The sequence below is a fragment of the Melopsittacus undulatus genome, chromosome 3, assembly GCF_012275295.1.
Source record: "Melopsittacus undulatus isolate bMelUnd1 chromosome 3, bMelUnd1.mat.Z, whole genome shotgun sequence".
Taxonomy (NCBI): Eukaryota; Metazoa; Chordata; class Aves; order Psittaciformes; family Psittaculidae; genus Melopsittacus; species Melopsittacus undulatus.
This window is the reverse complement of record NC_047529.1, coordinates 100,826,241-100,838,483: the sequence shown is the minus strand read 5'-3', so window position 1 is coordinate 100,838,483 and position 12,243 is coordinate 100,826,241.

Here is a 12,243-nt window from a genome sequence, read left to right as displayed (position 1 = left end):
ATACCAAAGCTCATGGGAGCTTACGGCAACATAGAATGCATTCCTCTGCCACTTTTACTGCTATAAAACAGCAGTAGCTTTACTGACCCTCAGAGAGGGTCACACTGCTGTAAAAAGTATGTGAGAAGAATCATATCCACTATGTAGATTTGTTCAAGTCAGCCAGCGTTTCAAAAGCAGCTTATAATTTTGGCTGTCTCAATTTTTGAGTGTCTTGGTGCCTTAACAAAACACTAAAAATAAAGAGCCAAAATTACAGGTTACTTTGCACAACTTGGGCCTCAGTTTCTCTGGACCAAATGCTGATGCTACTTGAGCTTACTTGTAATTGAAGCCTTGAATAAGTTTCTTGAACAATACAAAGCTACAAAAAACTTTCACTAGTACAGATGAGAGCAGACTTGCACTGTCTGTGCCTCAGGTCACTCGTTACAACTGAAGACACTGGGCCAAATCCTCAGCTGGAACACATTTGTCATAGCTACAGTGGACCCCTCACTCCTATTTGACCTGGCTGAGAATCCAACACAATAAATCCCATTTAACTAATTTACATAGCATTATGAAATTGAATACCAACAGAGAGCTTGGAAGATGACAAGTCCTCAGCCTGATTGATAATGACTGAGTAGTGCCAAACCAAAATAACTCCACTGTTAAACTGAATTGCAGAAAGATGAGAAATTAAGCAGATCTACTGCATACTGCCACCAGTTTTCTGCAAATGCCTCAGTTCAAATGAGTGTGAACACAACTGGTAAATGGAAAAGCCATGAGAGACACTACTGTCAATCATTAACACATCAAAAAGCACTGGAAAATGCACGTAAATGCTTTCATCCAATAAAAATTTGAGCAGTCAGCTTTCTTTTAATTCAGGAACATGCTGTGCTTGCCTGGGGGCTTCAAGGGCAGGGAAGAGAGAGAGGGTCAACTCTCTGTAGGACTGACCCAGGTTTGAAAATTCACAGTGATTAAAGTGCTGAGAGCCAAACCTCCCACATATCCTTCCCCTAAGTGTCAGGAAATGGTGTCCCCTGATTGCTCAATCGCTAGGTCAGATGGCTGGCCTGAAGGGATTAGCTGGGTTTCTGGGATTCCACTGGACCTTGGGGGAATTTTATGTCAACTAAGGCAAATGGAGCAAAACCAAACTATCTGGGAGATGCCTTCAAGATGCTGTCCAGCTCTTGCCATGCCTCCCTGCCAATAAAACACAGTCAGTGTTTACCATGTCTGGACTTGGTAAGAAAAATTTTTGCAACTGATTTCAAGATGCACTAAATGATCTCCATGACACATAAGGAGCACAACTGAAATAAACAGCAGCAATAGCAGCAGCTAAGTGATACAGTGTGGTAAGACCACTAGGATATCTAGAGAATTTACTTACTCAGCTCTATGGAACTATAAGACTGCACTTCATAACGTATAATATAGACTTTTAAAACCTCAGGGTTGCATTGTGACTGTCATAAGCTCCAAAGGGGAAATGCTTTCTGTTGCACAAAGCAAAAGTGAAAAGATGCTTGCCCTATCCATATAGTGTGTTTCCTTTGCTTCCAGGGTCAGCATCCACCAGCAGAAGAACTAGCAATTTTCTGGCTGGTATAGCCTCATCCAAATTTAAGGATGCTGAGAGATGACCCATGCACTCTCATGAGACACTAGATTTATCTCCTTCGCCATTCCCCCTCCCACCCTTCCACTCAGCATGCAACTTTCCTCCTGAACCATGACCAAGAGCCCTTGCAAGCCAGGCTTGCAAATCCTTGCAGGTAGTATCACTCACTAGTGGGAGGATAGAGAGAGGAATCATGAGACAGAAAGAAAGCAGGCAGTTTAAAACACCAAAATCTGGAATTATCTTCTCCCTTAGCTCCTCTTCTCACCCTCTCAGCTTTCAGCAGTTCTGTATGTATTATTTTTGCATTGCCCAATGCACTTTAGACAGACTAACTGCTGAAGCAGGTAAAAGTGTCTGTGGCTCACAGACACTGGTCTTGGCTGTGACAGCTCTTAAGCTTGTATTGGAGCATACAGGTTTCTAACATGTCACTATATTTCTCAAGGATTTATTTTCTTTCACATTGCCAGCCAATGTGATTAGGCTGTTGCTAAGAAAATAAAGCAGTTTCTTGGGAAAGGAGCTGTTAGGCTACTGGAAACAAAGTATAATAAGAAATGAATAAGGGAGAGGAAAAGGATTCTGATATGTCATGGTAAGGCAGATCAGATCCAAAATGATTCCTTCCAAGTCTAGAGATTTCACCTCCAGAGTACATCCCTGCAGGATCTAGCTCTGAGAACATATGCTCCCTTACACATGCTGTCAGTACAGTTGCTTTTTCCCCAGCTCAGCCTAGCTTGCTTTACATGGCATGGCACCTCTCAGTGGGGATTAGATCTTGAACATCAGCCCAGTAAAGGCCACCCCCATTACATTAGCCAGCACAGTGGTTACATCAACCTGCTGTTGCACTCAGCATAGCTAACTAGACTTGTTCTACTTCATTTTGCAGGGGAGATTGCTGCACGACTCCCTCCCAATCCTCACCTTTCCCCTTTACTTCCCTTTCCCTGCTCCAGCAACCTACTCTGCCACTCTCAAGAGGAAAAGTGTTTGCAGACTTACTCCATTAGCAAAACAACTCAGCCCAGGGAATGCTGACTTGCAATGGCCTTTCTTGTGACTGCTTGTTGGCTGAAGGCAATTAAGAGCACGAAGCATTATATTGTGCAATTCACATAGCTTCTGCCTCTCAGCCCAGATTCGTGTTTATGTTCAAGGGCGTCATTCCTCCTAACAGCAATTGCACAGACCAACCATTCTCTCACTGACAAAGAACTCTCTAAAGCTACAAGTGCTAGCTAAGTATGTAAGTTTCACACAGGAGGCATTAAACTCTTGCACCTGCCTGGGGAAATGAGCTGTTGCTGTCATGGGTCTCATTAGAAAAGATGCCAGTGAAGAGGACAGCTGCCTTCACAGCTGTTCCCAGAACTGCTCCCATCTCTGCTTGGGGAAGGAAGATGGGACATCCAGGTGTGAGATGGCGGAAGATACGGTTATTTACATGAATGCAGCACTGAATTTTAGTTGTAAATAAATACAGTTGAGCACCCCACTGAAACACTGCCTTCTTATGGAGAGAGCTTTGGGAATATCTGAAATGCTGAGGTAAAAATAATAAGAAAAAGACATTATTAAGAATTATTAAGACTTACATTATATGTCTGTAGCGGTACCTTGTAGTAGCTGCCTCCTTCACGTATGAACCTATTACAGCTAGGGGTTTGGCTGTGAGAGACATCTTTCCTCTGCAGAAGCAGTGGGTTTTTTGGAGAGTGCTTAATATTAAGCATGTACAAGCTCAAGGTGCTAAACACATCAGATTTTGCAAGCCACATCCCATACTTGTGTTAGGATCTGTTATTGTCAGTAGAGTAGCAAACAGAGTGGAACAGGACTTCATTCTCAGGGAACCAAGAAATGCCTATCATCCTCATAAAACAGGAACTTCTGGCTGCACAAGGGATTAAAGGGTTAAAAAAGAAATCCCTGTATTGTGGACTTGCCTAAGGAAGTTGGGTTTTGCCTAGGGCTTATTTGGGATTTTGCTGTCCTGCTACCAGAACATGAAGGAGCTGAATTTCAGTTAATTTTATAGTTTTTCAAAGATACATCCTTCCCTCCCTCTCTCTCCTTTCACCTCACTCATACCCTGTCACTCCATCCACATATCGAAGAGTGCAAAAGCCTGCACCATCAGTCCCTCTGCATAGCTTTGGGAGAAGTTATTGCTAAACCTGAATCAGTGTGCTGCCAAGTTGGCTTCACAATATTTCAGAGGAGAAAGAAAAGAAAGGCAAGTGGTATTTGCTGGGATTTGTTTTTGAAAACAAGCAAAAACACGAGAATATTTGCTGCTGCAGCTGCACTTACACCATAGTGCCCGTGTCTCTGCACATCTCCACCCCTGTTCTGCAGTCCTGTAATCCACACAGAGAAATGCCTGTGCTGCTCCTCTAGCTGCCAGTGCTATTGGAGTGAGACTGGAACTGCTGCTGTTTTCACTTTCAGACCAGCCTTTCTCCCTCCAAGTCAGACAGCCCCTAAGAGGTATTTATGGAATGAACAATCTTAGCTTCTCTAGGTAGAGTTCAGATTGCAGTTTTGGGGGATTTGCAATTTTTACACTTTTGGATAGAAAACTACTCCAAGGGGGGGTCAGGGAAGAAAAGGTGGGGAACTACAGATGTGGTTGCATAAGTCCCTGGCAAAAGACAACCTCTGTACTTTTCTGCCCATGGTATATTATATCCACACCCAGGATGTAACTAGCTGTCATGAAAGTCCCCATTTGGAAAGCTGTATTTTCCAGTCTCTCAGCTGTGCCAAAACAGTGTTTGAATCAAGTCTGGCAAAGAGGTCTCACACACGCACTCCTAGCCCAGAACTCTGCTGTGTCCAGGCTTTGACTGGATTTAACTATAACAGAAGTGAAACAGCCCTTCCAAGCATCTTGTCCATGTCCTCTTTCAGTTTTGCACTACCCCCTTCCAACTGAAATGTTTGCTCAGGCATGTGGGCCAGCTTCCCTCCTAACTTCAAAATACCTTCTAAAAGTGTCTATCTCAGATGAATACAAACTCAGAAAATTAATCTGATCTTCAGTCTCCATTATGTTCTGCCTATTTGCATCTCTATTATTTATTCAGTGTTGTACAGTCTGACATGTTTCACCTTCTCTGAAAGTCACTTACAGTGTTACATAGAAGAGATGCTAGAGCAGAAACTGATGCACAAGTATTAGCATTAATGTTAAACTACTTTAAAAGTTAAATGCTCTCCTCATGTAATCCTGCTGAGGCAAGTGGTGATAAATTTAGACTGGTAAGACCTTTTTGTTTTGCATTTAGGAGTTGAGCTTGCCTAGAAACCTGTATCAGTAGTCCCATCTACGAGATGAGGAAACTAGAAGTCTGAAGGTGATGTAGGTTGAAAGTCTTTGACTGAGCCCTGCCCAAATACAGACAGACCTTTTTAAGAAGTTCAAAACATGTTCAGCGTATTCTGGAGGAGTCGACAAATGTGCTGCTATTATAAGCAACTGTTGTTTGTTGGGTTTTTTTTATACCTCATCATTTCCATTTGTAAACAATTGTAAGAAGTATACGTCTTGGTACCGCTTTTGGAGGTGCAAGTGCTATTTCAAAATGCAAAGCCAAGGTTCTTTTCTGTGCAGTTTACTGGCAGAAAAAAAAAAATTACCATTTGGGGCTGTGTGGATTATTTTTTTCATATACATACACTTTCTCTTTTCTGCTCTACCATCATCATCTATAGGCATGAACCAGGGCTCTTTGATATCAATAATAATCATCTGATCAGCTTCAAAAGGCTTAAAATCAAGTTTGCTCTGACAGTTTTCTAATGGCAGCTAGCCCCACACATTGCTATATAAATACTAATATGGCCAAAAGCCTTGATATAAATTTCAGAAGAAAATGGTGCCTCTGAAAAGATTTCCATTTTTATACTTAAAAGATGGGTCTAAGAATCTGGCAGATGCAGGAACAAGAAAATATTCCCATCCCCAAAGCAGTATTCTGTTCAGCAAAAGGAAGTAAAATGTTTTCATATGTAATGAAAAATAATAAAAAGAGCCCAGTCTTGACAAGATAATCTGACCACTGAACAAGTGGTGATGTTGGCCCATCCGGCTAACAGATTTGTCACTTGTCTACTTAAGATCAACAGCGATAATTCAGGGCATGAGGCCCCACTCTGCCATGCTGCATACTACTCTTACTGAAGACCAACCCTGGCACTCATCACTACCTGTTGGCAGCTTGTCCCATAGATATCTGCATGGAACCCTGAAGGGCAAAGTGATTCTGGTAAGATACCAGAACTGTTCTATATGGGTAGTGCCAGCTCCTGCCAGCTTTCAATGCCTAAGCTCCTGTGGTTAATAAACTCTTTAAAGCATGGTAAAGGCTCCTGGTATTTGCTGAAAATGAGATGGCTATCCATGACTCATGCTTTCTCTGTTTAAATGATAAGATTATATTAGACCTTCTCCCTAAAGAGTGGAAACAGAAGAACATGGACATCCTGATTACCACACAGAAGTAAAGCATGCATAACAGTAATGTAGCCCAAGCACAAAGGGAATTCCTTCATTTAAAAAAAAAATGCAGAAAGAATGAAATGCTAACAGAAATGCACTTTTTACCCATACATGACAGGGACAATGACAGTCAAAGCTGCTATTAGCCTGTGTCCAGAATAACACATTTAATTTCTGTCCTGATGGGATATGCCTCTTAACATGTAGTTGCTAAAATAGAAACATCTCATCAGAAGTGCTATACATTTCCAGTTACTATGGATTAAGATGGTTTCACTATGAACCTGTTGCATTTCTTTATGGAAATGAGAATAGCCAGCTGCATCTTTGTATATTCATAACCTCTGCACTGAATCACATAAGACTCCCTTCCAACAAGATGCAACAGGAGCCCTTTTTAGAGCACACCACCATGATATGAAGAGTATGAAGACCCCATCTGTGGGCAATCTGTACTCCTGTTTCTTATGCAGGAGAACCCTTTCCGTTAGGCTGGGAGTGTGTATGTGGGAGCACAATTTCCTCTATTTTAGACATGATTTATTTAAAACAGTACTTCTCCCAAAAGATACTAGGGGCAGCCAATTTTGGAAGGTGAAAACCAACCCTGTGCACTGGACCAACACAAGCATAGGCATTATTCAGTGAAAAAACAGGGAACAGAGTGAGATTCTGCATCACTAGTGCATGACTGACAAAACAAGACAATATGTGTTCCTCCAATTCAAACCAGTCTCAACACGTATTTACATGAGCAAATACAGCAGTCCAGTTGTCACTTCCTTAGTGTAACATAACAAAATAATCAAAGTAAAGGAAATGAAACAATATTAAAATACTATTCTTGCTGCCATAGTGGAGCAGACCATTCAGTTCCCTAGTCTAGTACACTGCCTCAAGCAGTGGTTAGATACCTGATGATTCAGAGCACGAAGAATGGAAAACACACTACATTCAGCCAGTTGTGGGCTGGAATATTATATAAGAGCTGGTCCGTAAAGAGGGAAGAGAAATTCTTCCTTGAACCCCACACTTGATCAGTTTACACCCTCAAGCATGAGGTTGTCTCAGATGCTGGGTTTTTTCTTCCCTTGCACTGGTATTGCTATGAATGTTATTTCTGCATATATTTCAGTTTTGGGAACATGCCAGGATTTTTTCTAATCCACTGAAGTCAGAAAATGCAAAGTTATGGCATATGTTCAAAAGAATAGTACACACCAAAGCATGCAGAGCTCCCTATCTTTGTCCTCAGATGCACACACACTTGGCCACAGTTTTAAAATGCACCCAGTGATTTTCTTTTCATTTTGCGTGACAGAATTCTATTCTCTGTGTACTTTTAGCCTCCAGATTTAATTCTTCACTGTACTGACCAGAGCGAAACCACTTACAGGTCTCGCAGATGGCTTCATTTCAGAAGCCTGAAGCAGTACGATGGTTTACCAAGTGCTAGTAAATGGCTTAAGTGATGGGAAGGCAAGCTGATGATCAGCTGCAGATACACACATGCCAGCAAGAATGATCATTCTGTCATATTTTTTCCCATGCAAGTGATTGTACCCTGCATATCAGGAAAGGGGAAGGAATAAATTTCTGGTGCTCTATCACAATGTACCTGCAATGTCCCTTTGGCCACACGGGATCGTACAGAGGATGGTGTCTGACTATCTTAATCAGTAGATGGTACTGGATAAACCTGTCTTTAAAGCTAGATAATGAACTGACAGCACTCTAAACTTGGTTTCCTCCAGTGTCAAAGTTAATAAAAGGTGAGAAAAAGCCTCACACGGATGGAGCACTTTCATTAACCGTAGCGGAGTGTTAGAGTAAGACTTACAGTGAATATCTCTGCAGTACACTGACTGAACTCAGAGACTGAGGGACAGATTGAACTAAATTTAGCAACAGTCTTAGCCTTGCTGGACAGTACTCATAGGTAAGGGTAGACAGACGGCACACAGTCTGAGAACACCCTGCCTCCACCACTGGCAGAAGAAGAGGCAGGAAAGAGTGAGCTCTGCCCCACACCAGGGGTTGTGGCTAGGCTCTGACTCCTTTGTAGCAGTCAATTAGACTAGAGAGAATTGAGTAGGCCAGACTACTTGGACAGTTGTAAACTAAAATTATTCTGTGGATATACTTCCTTCTGCAAGCAATAGGGGAGCCGACGAGGAGAGGTGCCCTGCTTGACCTCGTGCTCACCAACAGGGAAGGGATCGTTGGAAATGTGACACTCCAAGGAAGTCTTGGATGCAGTGATCACGAGATGGTCAAATTCGAGGTCCTCAAGACAGTGAGAAGAACGTGCAGCAAGCTCACTGCCCTGAACTTCAACAAAGCAGACTTTGGCCTCTTCAGGAAGCTGCTTAGCAAGGTTCCATGGGATATAGCCCTAGAGGGCAGGGGGGCCCAAGACTCTTTGTTAATATTCAAGGAGCACCTGCTACAAGCTCAGGAGTGTTGCATCCCAACTAGAAGGAAGGGCAGCAGGAGGGCCAGGAGACCTCCTTGGATGGATAAGGAGCTGCTGAGAAAAATTCACAAGAAAAAAGAGGCTTATAAAAGGTGGAAGCAAGGACAGGTGGCCTGGGATGAACACAGGGATGTTGTCCAGGTAGTTAGGGACCAAGTTAGGAAAGCTAAGGCCCAATTGGAGCTAAACTTGGCAAGGGATGTTAAAGATAATAGGAAGGGATTTTATAGGTATGTAGCGGCTAAAAAACAGACTAAGGACAACATAGGCCCCCTCCAGAAGCTTTCAGGATTTGGAGAAGGCTGAGGTTCTGAATGACTTCTTTGCTTCGATCTTCACTGGCAAAGGCTCTGACCGCAGCACCCAAGTCTTGGAAGGCAAACGCAGGGACTGTGAAAATCTAGACCTTGGGATCACTCTATGAGAGGATCTGGTTCGAGACCATCTTAAGAACCTGAACGTACACAAGTCCATGGGACCTGATGAAATCCACCTGTGGGTCCTGAAGGAGCTGGCGAATGAAGTTGCAAACCCACTGGCCATCATATTTGAAAAATCATGGCAGACAGGTGAAGTTCCTGATGACTGGAAAAGGGGAAATATAACCCCCATTTTCAAGAAGGGGAAAATGGATGACCCAGGGAATTACAGATCAGTCAGTCTCACCTCTGTGCCTGGCAAAATCTGGGAGCAGATTCTCCTGGAAGGCATGCTAAGGCACATGAAAAACAACAAGGTGCTTGGTGACAGCCAGCATGGCTTCACTAGGGGGAAATCCTGCCTGACCAATTTGGTGGCCTTCTATGACAGGGCTACAGAAGTGATGGACAGGGGTGGAGCAGTTGACGTCATCTACCTGGACTTGTGCAAAGCATTTGACACTGTCCCACATGACATCCTTGTCTCTAAATTGGAGTGTCATCAATTTGATGGGTGGACCACTCGGTGGATAAAGAACTGGCTGGATGGTCGCACTTCAAAGAGTTGTGGTCAACGGTCCAATGTCCGGTTGGAGATCAGTAACGAGTGGTGTCCATCAGGGATCGGTGTTGGGACCGGTCTTGTTTAATATCTTTGTCGCTGATATGGACAGTGGGATTGAGCATGCCCTCAGCAAGTTTGCCGAAGACACCAAGCTGTGTGGTTCGGTTGATATGCTGGAGGGAAGGAATGCCATTCAGAGGGACCTTGACACACTTGTGAGGTGGGCTGATGCCAACCTCATGAAGTTTAACCATGACAAGTGCAACGTCCTACACCTGGGTTGGAGCAATCCCAGGCACAGCTACAGGTTGGGCAAAAAGGAAATTCAGAGCAGCCCTTCAGAGAAGGACTTGGGGGTGTTGGTCAATGAGAAAATGAACATGAGCCAGCTTCAGTGTGCGCTTGCAGCCCAGAAAGCCAGCAGTATCCTGGGCTGCATCATAAGAAGCGTGACCAGCAGGTCAAAGGAGGTGATCCTGCCCCTCTACTCTGCTCTCATGAGACCTCACTTGGAGTATTGTGTGCAGTCCCCGTGTCCTCAACATAAAAAGGACATGGAACTGTTGGAACAAGTCCAGAGGAGGGCCACAAGGATGATCATGGGACTGGAGCACCTCCCATATGAAGATAAGGCTGAGAAAGTTGGGGCTGTTCAGCCTGGAGAAGGCTGCATGGAGACCTCATAGCAGCCTTCCAGTATCTGAAGGGGGCCTACAGGGATGCTGGTGAGGGACTATTCATTAGGGACTGTAGTGATAGGACAAGGGGTAATGGGTTGAAACTTAAACAGGGGAGGTTTAGATGGGATCTAAGGAAGAAATTCTTTACTGTTAGGGTGGTGAGGTTCTGGAATGGGTTGCCCAGGGAGGTGGTGAATGCTCCATCCCTGGCAGTGTTCGAGGCCAGGTTGGATGAAGCCTTGAGTGATATGGTTTAGTGTGGTGTGCCCCTGCCCATGGCAGGAGGGTTGGAACTAGATGGGTCCTTTCCAACCCTACCTATTCTAAGATTCTATGATATATAATATCAGAATTAAAAAACATTTTTGTAATATATCACAGCCTATCTAGCTATTCCCAGAGCTAACTTAGATTTATTTTGTTTTCCACCAAAAACTATATAGTGAATTCAGGTTAACCAGGGTCCTTTGAGATTTTTGTGGGACAACAATTTCTTGGCTTCTTTCACACACACACTGGACTGACAACTGTTAAAGCACAGATGCTTTGAAGAAGCCAGAGATATGACTTGGAGGGGAAAAATCTCATGCATACAGTAGACAATCATACAGACAGAAATGCCTTGAATGATATACCATATTAACAGCAATCATCATGTGTTACAAAACATCAGGGGAGTCTGGGTTGGAAGGAGAGGTAAATTATGTGGTCTGTATCAATCTTAAGTGTCTTGACTGGTGTAATCTTTTGCTTTTCTTTCCTAGACATTCTCTCTTCTTGTAAAGGGTTTATTTTTAAAAGACTCCAGGAAGCCAAGAGAGCCCATTAGACAGGCAATTATCGTGAGTCACTTCTTAGAATGGTTTGAAACAACTTTGCAGAAAATCTCTCCTGTGGGCATGGATGCAAATACAGCACTGGCCTACAGAGTTGAACCAGCTAATTTGAAAGGAGTAATGGTCTACAGCTAATGACATTACACTTTTAATAACACTGAAAGGATAACAAGGTTGTAAAATCAAATTTTACTAAAAATTACAGATATTGAACACATTGTGATACAGATATGCTTATCCGCTACTCATATGGCAGAACATGGGATAGTACCCAGCTACCTGCATTGCCGTGCCAGTTCAAGATGTTTAGCTCAAGACAACTCCATTTTTCCTTGCAGCTCTTGCAACAGTTGGTGTGAGCCTGGTCCATGGGATGTCTATAAAATGTGAGCACACAGTCAGAGCCGGTGCTTTAATATTTTGCACTTCCAAACTTTTAGGCACTTTGGTTTACCAATGCTTATGCTCTTTACTGCTGTTTATTCTGTATTATTTGCTAACGAAAGAAAAAAATACCAGTTTCAAAACTTTGCACATGTAATCCTACTGAATTTATGATATGTCAGCATAGTCCCTAAAGTCTCCTGAACACAGTCATGTCACTTTACTGCTCTCCTCCTGTGAAGCTGCCATTTCAAGATGTAATGCAGTTTGACCATGACATATACAAGTGTCTCCTTAGGCAGGAAAACATAAGAAAGTTCTTGAGTTCTGCTTCTGAAGTATGGTATGGTATTATGGACATAGGCACAAAGACTTGGTACAATTATTCTTGGAAAATATCTTACCTGCAGAAGAAGGAATTAAGACAACCTGCCTACAGGGTAAGAGCACAGGATCTTGACTGAAAATGCTGAGAAGCATTTCATACTCTTAATAACATAAGAAACTAAACAAGTGAACAAAACAAAACTAAACCATAACATTTAGGTATTCTGTCTCCTTTGTACTTATTAAATACCAGAAATGAAGAAATAATTATCATGTGACATACACATTTATTGTCAACATATGCTTCTATCACCTGCCCAATAGAATACAGAAATTGGTCAATTCCCAGGATAAAACAGAAAGCCACTGGACTGCAGATACTTTCCTTTTAATTTTTTTTTTCCATATAGGATAAAACC